Raw genomic sequence first — 13,326 nt, forward strand, 5'->3', positions numbered from 1 at the left:
GTGATATTTAATTTGTATATTTTTTAAAATAAATGTTCAAACCTTTCTAAAAGCCTGTTTTTGCTTTGTCATTATGGGGTATTGTGTGTAGATGAGGGCCAAAAACATTTTTAAATCCATTTTAGAATAAGGCTGTAACATAACAAAATGCGGAAAAAATAATGGGGTCTGAATACTTTCCTGAATGTACTGTAAGTGTTTAGCATTTCTGTCAAGCCACATAGTAGAGTTTTGAGTTCAAGAGCAGTAATCATAATGCAATGTACAGAGAAGGAATGGGTTAAAATAGTCAGACGTGTGACTCAGGGACAGGCCTGATGTTGACGTGGGAAAAGAAACACAGTGAGTTCATTGATAGAGATAGTGTTGTGTTCTCCTCTTTACTCACATGTCTGTGGCTCCTTCTGCCTAGAGGTGTGTGTGTGCGTGCAGATCAGATTAGAATTACCTGGTGTTTGTGATTTATCAGTCTTTATCACTATGTAATCTGTGCTGTCATGCTGCTGTGCACTTTTTGTGTGTATATGAGTCATTAACCTTTGTCCTGGCATATTATCAGTTGACTGATGATATCAAATCAAATAGTCACGTACACAGATTTGTAGGTGTTATTGCAAGTGCAGTAGAATGCTTATGTTACTAGCTCCAACTGTGCAGTAGAATGTCTGACAAATACACAAATAATCCCCCAAAATTAACAAGAAATCAAGAAATAACAAAGGAGATATATTAGTGAGCACACGTGAGAATCCAGAATTTTCACTGAGTGTACAAAACATTAGGAACACCATCCTAATATTGAGTTTTGACCCTCAGAACAGCCTAAATCGGGGCATGGACTATACAAGGTGTTGAAAGCGTCTTTTGTCTTGCCCATTCACCGTATGAATGGCACACACACAATCCACGTCTCAAAAATCCTTCTTTAACCTGCTTCCTCCCCTTCATCTACACTGATTGAAGTGGATTTAACAAGTGACATCAATAAGACATCATAGACTGACCAGGTGAATCCAGATGAGAGTTCTCATGGAAAGAGCAGGTGTTCTTAATGTTTGGTACACTCAGTGTAAATGTTTTCCATTGTAATCAGGTATTCAGTTTTATGGAGAGTTGTTAGAAGTTCCCCCAAATTGCTTTCGTTGCCCTAATTGTGATGGTAAGGATTGGGGGTAGAGTAATCTGATCCTTGATCTGTGGTTACTGGCTATTTCTACCATAAGTATTCAGTGTAGTGGGGTTGGGACTTTGAGCACTGAGCAGGCTTTGTGGTCCATAGGGGTGCAGTGACACAGTGCTGCCTCTGGAGGGGGCCCAAGCCCACCTAGAGAAGTTGAAGGAGAGTATATACTGGAGAGAGGGGCTAAAACCCAAATCCACCCCTTCCCCTTCTCCTCACCCCTCGGCCCTACATTTGAGCGTACAAGTGTCCCAAAGCTAAGGGAGTGACAATTTTGATTGTAGGGTCTAATTAGACCCTCAGACACTTTGACCGAGATCCTGCAATGCTGCAGGCTTCAGAGCGAAGTGCTATCCCGACACGCACTGCGATATGTTTGTAATTTGCACGATTTCATACAAAAGAATGGAGAGGCGTGCTTAATTATATTCCATTTGCATGTGTTTGTCTGATTTTGAGACTTGACACATAATGTAACAGATGAAGTACCTCCCAAATTTAAATCTTTAACTGTTACTGAGGTTAATATCTTGTAAAACGACAGATGTGATTTGTTCATTTGAATTTGTATTATTTAAAAGTGAAACATGAATTCCATCATTCAAGTCAGGAAGGTGTCCTGAAGTTTTGTGGTCCTATCCCCTTGGAATTTTGTCAGCAACATGTAACAGTTGAGGTTGGGGCTTAGCCCCCATGGGCTGGCCTGCTCTGCACTGTCATTGAGAAGATGAGGCAGTCTTGAAATGTCTCCATTATACAGTGTCTTTTAAAAAGTATCTAATCTCGGAAATCCAGAACTAAAGCCCCAGGGCTCCAGCATTGACGATATAGCACTGATATTTATTATCATCATTGAAGCTATGGAAAGAAAAAAGGAAGGAGCACTGCTTGAGGTCTGTTATATAACTAGAATGGAAACATTTTAATATAGTATGACAGCAGATGACCACAATTGCAAAGAGGAGGACAATCCTGACCCAGAATGGTCAGTATACGAACTACAATGCTGATTTCCATCCCATGAAAATGTCTTTGACTTACAGTAGCTTCCTTTCCAGCCATGGAATCTTCCTTATTCAATCTTGTTCTTAGGGCATCTCTGCCCCAAGGGAAGAAAAAATGTGGTTGTGCTTAGGCAAGTAGTCCAAATTGGTTAGTGTTGAACCGTGATATGGACATGAAGCTACAGTTAGGATTAGAGTTGAGGGTAGGATAAGGGTTGAACCAGGATATGGACATGAAGCTACGGTTAGGCTAAGGGTTGCGGTAAGTTTCGAACCAAAACCTTTTGAATGGAAACCTGTGTGGAAGCACTAAAGAGACCATAGCTAACCCTTATATTACATAGTACCCTTTAGATATGGGCCAAATTAAATGGATATGGTGCCTCTTGTTATTGAGTGAATAATGTTCTGTACCACTGGTTGGACCCATCTGATGAGCATGCATCTAATGTGTTTTTGCTACTGGAGACACTGAGGGAATGTGAGATTTCCCAGAAGGCTTTGGACTGTATCAGAGTTGGTTCCAGCCCTTCTCTCTCTGGTAATGTAAGTGTGTGTGTGTGGTCACTATTACGTATGTTGACCTATGTGTCGCTGTGTCTCTTTGTATAACAACATATGTAAACTGCAGATCTTTCTGTAGTGTGATCGAGTACAGCAGGGTTGGGCTCAATTCAAATTGAAGTCAGTCAATTCAGGTGGTAAACTGAAATTCCAATTCCTTAATAAAAAACGTTGCTTTTATTTTCAATGACTTCTGAAAAGGAGAAGCTATTAATTTCAAAAGTTCATTTGTCATTTTAAATTAAATCACTTACTGAATTGAAAGACTTATTCAGACCCCTTCCCTTTTTACACATTGTTATGTTACATCCTTATTGTAAAATGGATTAAACACACATTTTGTTATGTTACAACCTTATTGTAAAATGGATTAAATACACATTATGTTACAACCTTATTATGAAATGGATTAAATATACATTTTTCTTCATCAATCTACACACAATACCAAATAATGACAAAGCAAAAACAGGTTTTTATACATTTTAGCAAATGTATTAAAAATAAAACAGAAATCTTATTTGCATACAGCCTTATTCCCCCCCCCCCCAATCTACACACAATAGCCGACAATGACAAAACCAAAACAGGTTTTTATAAAAAACAGATACCCTATTTACCTAAGTATTCAGACCCTTTGCTATGAGACTTGAAATTGAGCTCAGGTGCATCCTGTTTCCATTGATCATCCTTTGAGATGTTTATACATCCACCTCTGGTAATTTCAATTGATTGGACATGATTTGGAAAGGCACACACCTGTATATTTAAGGTCCCACAGTTAACAGTGCATGTCAGAGCAAAAACCATGAAGTCGAAGGAATTGTCCGTAGAGATCTGAGACAGGATTGTGCAGCTTTAAAAGGTCTTCAAGAACACCATGGCCTCAATCATTCTTAAATGCAAGAAGTTTGGAACCACCAAGACTCTTCCTAGAGCTAAAACAGGTGAGAGAGGAGAATAGGAAAGTCGTGGAGAACTACACTTCAGAGTGGACAATGAGGAAGAAATACTACAACATGGTGGAGGACATGAAATGTAGTTATCATTGGGACCGACTAGGTTTGAACGCAGGTCTTCTAAGTGCCCAAAGACTATTTCAGCTGAGCTTAAGCGCAACTTCAGTACTGTACAGTGTGGGGTCGCTTGACCTTTGACCAGTGTGGGGTCGCTTGACCGGTTGCTTTGTCGTGGTGCAGATGACATGTTGGTGTTCTGTCGGATACGACCAATGAGCCAGGCCAAGCCAGCTCAGGGAGGGGCCATTGCCGTGGAGCATCTGGACGATTACTCTGTTACCGTGGAAACGCCAAGGGGGCCAAGAGAGTTCCAGTTCCACCGGGTATTCAGCGGTGAGAGCTCCCAGGAAGATGTGTTCCAAAACACCAACATGTGATGCTGCCAATCTTAACATTTTATTGGTTAAAAGTGAACTAAAGGAAACAAGAAAGGAGGAAAGCCTCTGCCAAAGCCCATTCCTAACCTCTTTACCCCCATCGCAGATTCAGCAAGTCTGTCACAAAATACAGCTCTGAACACTGATTGCTTGAACTTAATCAGTGGTTGAATGGGTTCAGTTGAGGTGGTGGAACTGGAAATGTACTCAAAGGTATTTTTTCAATTGAGAATTTTGTTCTTCTTGTACGTTGTTGTTTAACTAAACCCAACCCCCTGCTCTTGATTGTTGCCATTGTTTTCGCTGGCCCACAGTAGCTCGAGGACATTAAGCATACCTGTTTGAACCAGTCATGTTTCCAGCCTGATCCAGTCAGCCATCGATGGCTACAACGTGTGTATCATTGCGTACATTCAGACAGGCTACGGAAAGACATTCACCATGGTGGGTGACAGAGACCAGAGAAGCCCAGGCATCATGCATGCTGAGAGCATTCAGCACCATATTTGACAACCTCCAGGAGAATGCCACCAAGTTTGACTTTAAGGTGAGGGCTGAGAAGTCTCACTGAGCGAGGAGAAACTATTTGCCTATTGTACATCGGCAACAAGAAGCAAATACACCTTATCGTAAACATAAAAAGACATCAAATTCTCTCCTCTCCTCTCTCCTTCCCCCCCTCTTCCCTCCTTTTTCTCCCGCCCCCCCCATATCTCCTTTCTCCTCTCCTCTTCGTGCTACTCTCTCCCTACATCTAGGAGCTGTATAATGACTGGCTCCAGGACCTCTTTGTGAGTGGACCAAGGTCCTGAGTAGGCGGGCGGAGATTAAGAGGAACAGAAAGGGGCTTGTGTTTGCCCAGGGAGCAGAGACAAAGGAGGTCCCCAGCACCGGGGAGCTCTTCACCATATTTCAGCAGGCCTGCGCCAACCGCCATATCGCAGCCACCAGTACACCCAAACGCCCGCACCCCATTTCAAAGGGGCCCTGTTAAATTGGTTTAGTCAGAGTGAGTGAATAGTAGGTACATCATTACAGACCCGGGCTCAGAGAGGGATAGCTGCCAAGCAAGGCATGTGTAAGAGTAGATCGCGGGGTTTTAGCACAATGACTGGCTCTCACAACCCTGATACCATCCTTCTTAATTCTACCTCATGTCATAATACTGTTTTGCACAGAAAATATGATACAATCAGAAAATAGGAATAAAGTAAACAGGAAATAAATATATATACAGTACCAGTCAAAAGTTTGGACACACCTAATCATTAGGATTTTCTTCATGTACCATTTTCTACATTGTAGAATAATAGTGAAGACATAAACTATGAAATAACACATTTTGAAACATGTAGTAACTAATAAAGTGTTAAACAAATCCAAATATATTTAATATTTGAGATTCTTCAACGTAGCCATCTTTTGCCTTGATGACAGCTTTGCACACTCTTCAGTTATCCCGGGGAAGCTCTAGCAGGACAGAAATTTGACGAACTGACTTGTTGGAAAGGTGGCATCCTATGACGGTGCCACGTTGAAAGTCACTGGGCTCTATAGTAAGGCCATTCTACTGCCAATGTTTGTTTATGGAGATTGTATGGCTATGTGCTCGATTTTATACACCTGTCAGCAACGGGTGTGGCTGAAATAGCTGAACCCACTCATTTAAAGGGGTGTCCTCATACTTATGTATATATAGTATACATCTTTATGTACACTAACTAATATCATAGGCTAATTCATTTGGGGCTCAACACCTGTGGAAGTGGAAAATCAAACACATGAACTAATACCCACTGCTAGTAGCTAAGTATTAATCCAACAGTAAATGTAATGTCCTAAAAACTTTGCAGTTGTAGACTACTACCAATGAGACCTATAGGCCGATGCCCTCTCAATGGCCGGTGCGCATTTAACGCTCACTCCATATCTCAAAGATTTAGAAAATATTTGGGTTGTGAAATAGTACTCATTGAGCTGAAAATTGAGAAATAAAATATCTATATACAGTACCAGTCAAGTTTGGGCACACCTACTCATTCAAGGGTTTTTCATTATTTTTACTATGAAATAACACATGTAGTAATAAAAAATTTTAAAAAATGAAAATAAATGTTATATTTGAGATTTGTCAAAGTAGCCACCCTTTGTCTTGACAGCTTTGCACACTTGGCATTCTCTTAACCAGCTTCATGAGTTAGTCAACTGTAATCCATTTCAATTAACACGTGTGCCTTGTTCAAATTGCATTTGTGGAATTAATTTCCTTCTTCATGTGTTTAAGCCAATCAGTTGTGTCCTGATAAGGTAGGGTTGTTATACAGAAGATAGCCCTATTTGGTAAAAGACCAATTTCATAATATGACAAGAACAGCTCAAAAAAGCAAAAAGAAATGAGTCCATCATTATTTTAAGACATGAAGGTCAGTCAGCCCGGAAAATTTCAAGAACTTTGAAAGTTTCTTCAAGTGCAGTCGCAAAACCCATCAAGTGCTATGATGAAACTGGCTCTCATGAGGACGGGCACAGGAAAGGAAGACCCAGAGTTACTTCTGCAGCAGAGGATAAGTTAATTGTTACCAGCCTCAAAAATTGCATCCCAAATACATGCTTCACAGAGTTGAAGTAACAGACACTGTTCAGAGGAGACTGCATGAATCAGGCCTTCATGTTCGAATTGCTGCAAAGAAACCACTACTAAAAGGACACCAATAAGAAGAGACTTGCTTGGGCTAAGAAACACGAGCAATGGACATTAGACCGGTGGAAATCTGTCCTTTGGTCTGATGAGTCCAAATTTGAGATTGTTTCCAACCGCCGTGTCTTTGTGAGATGCAGAGTAGATGAACGGGTGATCTCTGCACTGTGAAGCATGGAGGTGGAGATGGCGTGTGGGTGCATTGCTGGTGACACTGTCAGTGATTTATTTAGAATTCAAGGCACACTTAACCAGCATGGCTACCACAGCATTCTGCAGCAATACGCCACCACCTTTGGTTTGCGCTTAGTGGGACTATGATTTGTTTTTCAACTGGACAATGACCCAAATACACCTCCAGGCTGTGTAAGGGCTATTTGACCAAGAAGGAGAGTGATGTAGTGCTGCATCAGATGATCTGGCCTCCACAATCACCCGACCTCAGAGTGAAGGAAAAGCAGCCAACAAGTGCTCAGCATGTGGGAACTCCTTCAAGACTTTTGGAAAAGCATTCCAGGTGAAGCTGTTTGAGAGAAGCCAAGAGTGTGCAAAGCTGTCAAGACAAAGGGTGGCTACTTTGAAGAATAGAAAATGTTGATTTGTTTAACACTTTTTTGGTTACATGATTCCATATGTGTTATTTCCTAGTTAGCATAGCAGGGTTGCCCAACTGGCGTCCCGGGGTTGTTTTTTTATTTTATTTATTGTTTGACATAAGACTGTAATAACACTAGCAAACAATTTTAGAAATATGTTCCAAAGCATTCCCACACATTAGAGAGATATGTGATCGTATACAAAATGTCAAGGTTTGAAATTATTACATTTTATGCCGATAATATAACTGTTTTGCGGTAAATTATTTGTAATTATGTTTCTGGACCCCTGACCATGCTAATGTCCCTCATGTGAGAGATATTTACCAAACACACCGGGACCAAAGACCCAGACAACATCACACACCTATAAAACACACTCACCTATAAGAAAATGTAAAAAAAAAAAAAAAGGTCCATGCCCATATGCGTACAAAATGCTGAATTCACATCTCTTCATCCTTACCTGGCTGGAGCACCAGGAAATGGATCAACTGTAGTATGCAGAACATAGGTAACCATTCCGGATAGTATAATGGTTTTGTCTGAAAAGGCAACTCTTTGGGTTTTTCTTTGCATGATGTATAGCGAGAGGATTTGATCAGTGTAAGGCGCAATATGATGAAATGTCCACCAAGCCTGTTAGAGGGCAAGGTGGAGCTCTTCATTACACCTGTCAAATCCTCTCAGCTCTCCACTAGTGCATAGGGCTTACGGTTCCAATTGGGATTGGACCTATGTGTACTGTGTGCGTGCGTGCGTGTGTGAGCATGTCTGAGCGTGTGTACAGTATGTATTGTATGTTTACTGTCTGGCTGGGGGCTATGTTTATGAATGGGGGGGGCATTGCGTGCAGGGTGTTAATGGGAGCCCCTGGGCAGCAGAATGAGGCCCACATGGGCCCCCGGAGGACCAGCGGGGCAATTAGGAAGTCACTTGGCCAGTTTGTGCTTCTATTGTGGGAAAATCAATCAGTGTGAAGTGCATTAGCATTCGCTTGGCAGGTAGAGGCCCGCACTGAGCTGCCCATGGCCAATCACTGTCACGCAGTCAGATCCCATAGCAGGGAACAGACAGGGTCACACTCAAACACGCAAAGGCCCTGTCATGTTGGTTTTGAGAATGACGGGGAGTCCAATAAAATTAGAGCATTCGGAACAGGCAACAGGAGGAGGGGTGGGTGGGGGCTGAAAGGATGCCTGGGTTTTAGTGGTTTGGGTACGAACTGGCCTTTTCTGAAACTGTTACCACTGGTGAGCTTGATTCCACTGGTTTCTCTTTTACTCATTTCTCTCTGTAGTTTCCTCCTCTGGTGTTATACTGTATACACACACACATATGTCCCAGCAGGTGTCAATAAAAGTACAAATTCAAATCCAAAATGGGCTTGTCTACTGTTGTGAGTGTAGCATGGTCATTTTGTTCCCTAAGGTTATGAACAAGATTGGTATACCAAAGTAAAAACTAAGTTGTTTAAAAAAAAACATTTTATACATTGAGTTGGAATTTTGTTTGTTCAGAATGTTACCGTACATTCCCGTCACAATTTCCACATTGTTACGTTTCAGCCTTAAATCAAGAAGGCATTACATTTAAAAAATAATTTTGCAAAAGTATTAAACCAGAAATACCTTATTTACATATGTATTCAGACCCTTGGCTATGAGACTCCAAATTTAACTCCGGTGCATCCCGTTTCCATTGATCATCCTTGATGTTTCTAGAAATTGATTGGAGTTCACCTGTGGTCAATTCAATAGATTGGACATGATTTGGAAAGGCACTCACTTGTCTATATAAGGTCCCACAGTGCAGTGCATGTCAGAGAAAAAAAAACCATGAGGTCGAAGGAATTGTCCTTAGAGCTCCTAGACAGTATTGTGTTGAGGCACCGATCTGGGGGTACCAAAAAATGTCTGCAGCATTGAAGGTCCTCAAGAACACCGTAGCCTCCATCATTCTTAAATGGAAGTAGTATGGAACCACCAAGACTCTTCCTAAAGCTGGTCGCCCGGACATACTGAGCAATCAGGGAAGAAGGGCCTTGGTCAGACAGGTTACCAAGAACCCGATGGTCACGGACAGAGCTCCAGAGTCCCTCTATGGAGATGGGAGAATCTTCCAGAAGGACAACTATCTCTACAGCACTCCACCAATAAGGCCTTTTATCTTAGGGTGGCCAGACGGAATCCTCTTCTCTGTAAATGGCATAGATAGGTGCCTTTTGACCACCTCCAAGTGGGCTAAAGACTCTCAGACCATGAGGAACAAGATTCTCTGGTGTGATGAAACCAAGATTGAACTATTTGGCCTGAATATCAAGCGTCACGTCTGGAAGAAACCTGGCACCATCCCTACAGTGAAGCATGGTGGTGGCAGCATCATGCTGTGGGGACGTTTTTTCCACCGGCAGGGACTGGGAAACTAGTCAGGAGAGAGGGAAAGATGAACGGAGCAAAGTACAGTGCAATCCTTGATGAAAACCTGCTCCAGAGCGATCAGGACCTCAGACTGGGGTGAAGGTAGAACAAGATGGCGCCGGAAGAAATGGCAGCCGTTTTACAGGCGCCTAACCGATTGTGCCATTATGTTTAGTTTTTTTCACGTTATTTGTAACTTATTTTTGTACATAATGTTTCTGCCACTGTGTCTTACGGCAAAAAAATAACTTCTGCAATCCAGGACAGCGAGCAGTCACCTCGGATTAGACAAAGATTTTATCTTCAACAAGCAGGACTCACGGGATGCGTTTCAGACACCCGACAAAGCCAAAATCCCAGTCATTGGCAAGAGACGCAAGTAGAGGACACAGGGCGGGGTGCCTCGTAAGGATCCGCCAACGGCGAGTGGGAAATCTGCCATTACCATCAATATGACTTGTCAACGTACAATAAATTAGATGAGGTACGATCACGAATATCCTACCAACGTGACATCAAAAACTGTAATGTCTTATGTTTCACCGAATCGTGGCTGAATGACGACATGGAAAACATTCAGTGAGCGGGATAGACGCTGCACCGGCTAGATAGAATAGCACACTCCGGTAAGACGAAGGGGGGCGGTCTGTGTATATCTGTAAACAGCTGGTTCATGTAAGCTAATGAAGTCTCTTGATTTTGCTCTCCTGAAGTAGAGTATCTCATGATAAGCTGCAGACCACACTATTTTCCAAGAGAGTTTCTATTTTTTTCATTGCTGTTTATTTATCACCACAGATGGATGCTGGCACTAAAACGGCACTGAGTCAGCTGTATAAGGAAATAACCAAACAGGAAACCGCTCACCCAGAGGCGGAGTTCCTAGTGTCCGGGGACTTTAATGCAGGGAAACTTAATCGGTTTACCTCATTTCTATCAGCATGTTAAATGCACAACCAGAGGAAAACAAAATTCTAGATTACCTTCACTCCACACACAGATACATAGTGACGTTTTGTCACTAAAGCACCTTATACCACCCACCACTGTGACTTGTATGCTCTAGTCGGCTGGCCCTCGCTACATATTCGTCGCCAGACCCACTGGTTCCAGGTCATCAAATCAAATTTATTTATATAGCCCTTCGTACATCAGCTGATATCTCAAAGTGCTGTACAGAAACCCAGCCTAAAACCCCAAACAGCAAGCAATGCAGGTGTAGAAGCACGGTGGCTAGGAAAAACTCCCTAGAAAGGCCAAAACCTAGGAAGAAACCTAGAGAGGAACCAGGCTATGTGGGGTGGCCAGTCCTCTTCTGGCTGTGCCGGGTGGAGATTATAACAGAACATGGCCAAGATGTTCAAATGTTCATTAATGACCAGCATGGTTGTATAATAATAAGGCAGAACAGTTGAAACTGGAGCAGCAGCACGGTCAGATGGACTGGGGACAGCAAGGAGTCATCATGTCAGGTAGTCCTGGGGCATGGTCCTAGGGCTCAGGTTCTCCGAGAGAGAGAAAGAGAGAAGGAGAGAATTAGAGAATTCACACAGGACACCGAATAGGACAGGAGAAGTACTCCAGATAACAAACTGACCCTAGCCCCCCGACACAAACTACTGCAGCATAAATACTGGAGGCTGAGACAGGAGGGGTCAGGAGACACTGTGGCCCCATCTGAGGACACCCCCGGACAGGGCCAAACAGGAAGGATATAACCCCACCCACTTTGCCAAAGCACAGCCCCCACACCACTAGAGGGATATCTTCAACCACCAACTTACCATCCTGAGACAAGGCTGAGTATAGCCCACAAAGATCTCTGCCATGGCACAACCCAAGGGGGGGGCGCCAACCCAGACAGGATGACCACATCAGTGAATCAACCCACTCAGGTGACCCACCCCTTCCAGGGACGGCATGAGAGAGCCCCAGTAAGCCAGTGACCCAGCCCCTGTAATAGGGTTAGAGGCAGAGAATCCCAGTGGAAAGAGGGGAACCGGCCAGGCAGAGACAGCAAGGGCGGTTCGTTGCTCCAGAGCCTTTCCGTTCACCTTCCCACTCCTGGGCCAGACTACACTCAATCATATGACCCACTGAAGAGATGAGTCTTCAGTAAAGACTTAAAGGTTGAGACAGAGTTTGCGTCTCTGACATGGGTAGGCAGACCGTTCCATAAAAATGGAGCTCTATAGGAGAAAGCCCTGCCTCCAGCTGTTTGCTTTGAAATTCTAGGGACAATTAGGAGGCCTGCGTCTTGTGACCGTAGCGTACGTGTAGGTATGTACGGCAGGACCAAATCAGAGAGATAGGTAGGAGCAAGCCCATGTAATGCTTTGTAGGTTAGCAGTAAAACCTTGAAATCAGCTCTTGCTTTGACAGGAAGCCAGTGTAGAGAGGCTAGCACTGGAGTAACATGATCAAATTTTTTGGTTCTAGTCAGGATTCTAGCAGCCGTATTTAGCACCAACTGAAGTTTATTTAGTGCTTTATCCGGGTAGCCGGAAAGTAGAGCATTGCAGTAGTCTAACCTAGAAGTGACAAAAGCATGGATTAATTTTTCTGCATCATTTTTAGACAGAAAGTTTCTGATTTTTGCAATGTTACGTAGATGGAAAAAAGCTGTCCTTGAAATGGTCTTGATATGTTCTTCAAAAGAGAGATCAGGGTCCAGAGTAACGCCAAGGTCCTTCAGTTTTATTTGAGACGACTGTACAACCATTAAGATTAATTGTCAGATTCAACAGAAGATCTTTGTTTCTTGGGACCTAGAACAAGCATCTCTGTTTTGTCCGAGTTTAAAAGTAGAAAGTTTGCAGCCATCCACTTCCTTATGTCTGAAACACATGCTTCTAGCAAGGGCAATTTTGGGGCTTCACCATGTTTCATTGAAATGTACAGCTGTGTGTCATCCGCATAGCAGTGAAAGTGAACATTATGTTTTCGAATAACATCCCCATGAGGTAAAATATATAGTGAAAACAATAGTGGTCCTAAAACGGAACCTTGAGGAACACCGAAATTTACAGTTGATTTGTCAGAGGACAAACCAGTCACAGAGAAACTGATATCTTTCCGACAGATAAGATCTAAACCAGGCCAGAACTTGTCTGTGTAGACCAATTTGAGTTTCCAATCTCTCCAAAAGAATGTGGTGATCGATGGTATCAAAAGCAGCACTAAGGTCTAGGAGCACGAGGACAGATGCAGAGCCTCGGTCCGATGCCATTAAAATGTCATTTACCACCTTCACAAGTGCCGTCTCAGTGCTATGATGGGGTCTAAAACCAGACTGAAGCATTTCATATACATTGTTTGTCTTCATGAAGGCAGTAAGTTGCTGCGCAACAGCCTTCTCAAAACAATTTGAGAGGAATGGAAGATTTGATATAGGGCGATAGTTTTTTGTATTTTCTGGGTCAAGGTTTGGCTTTTTCAAGAGAGCCTTTATTACTGCCACTTTTAGTG

At 42.8% G+C, this 13,326-nt stretch overlaps 1 pseudogene; it reads left to right on the top strand.

Annotated features, from left to right (window-relative positions):
- The first annotated feature begins 3,899 nt into the window (after window positions 1-3,899).
- On the top strand, window positions 3,900-5,387 carry LOC112249454 (annotated as a pseudogene).
- Window positions 5,388-13,326: the final 7,939 nt, after the last annotated feature.

This window comes from Oncorhynchus tshawytscha, linkage group LG04 (genome assembly GCF_018296145.1).
Source record: "Oncorhynchus tshawytscha isolate Ot180627B linkage group LG04, Otsh_v2.0, whole genome shotgun sequence".
Classification (NCBI taxonomy): Eukaryota; Metazoa; Chordata; class Actinopteri; order Salmoniformes; family Salmonidae; genus Oncorhynchus; species Oncorhynchus tshawytscha.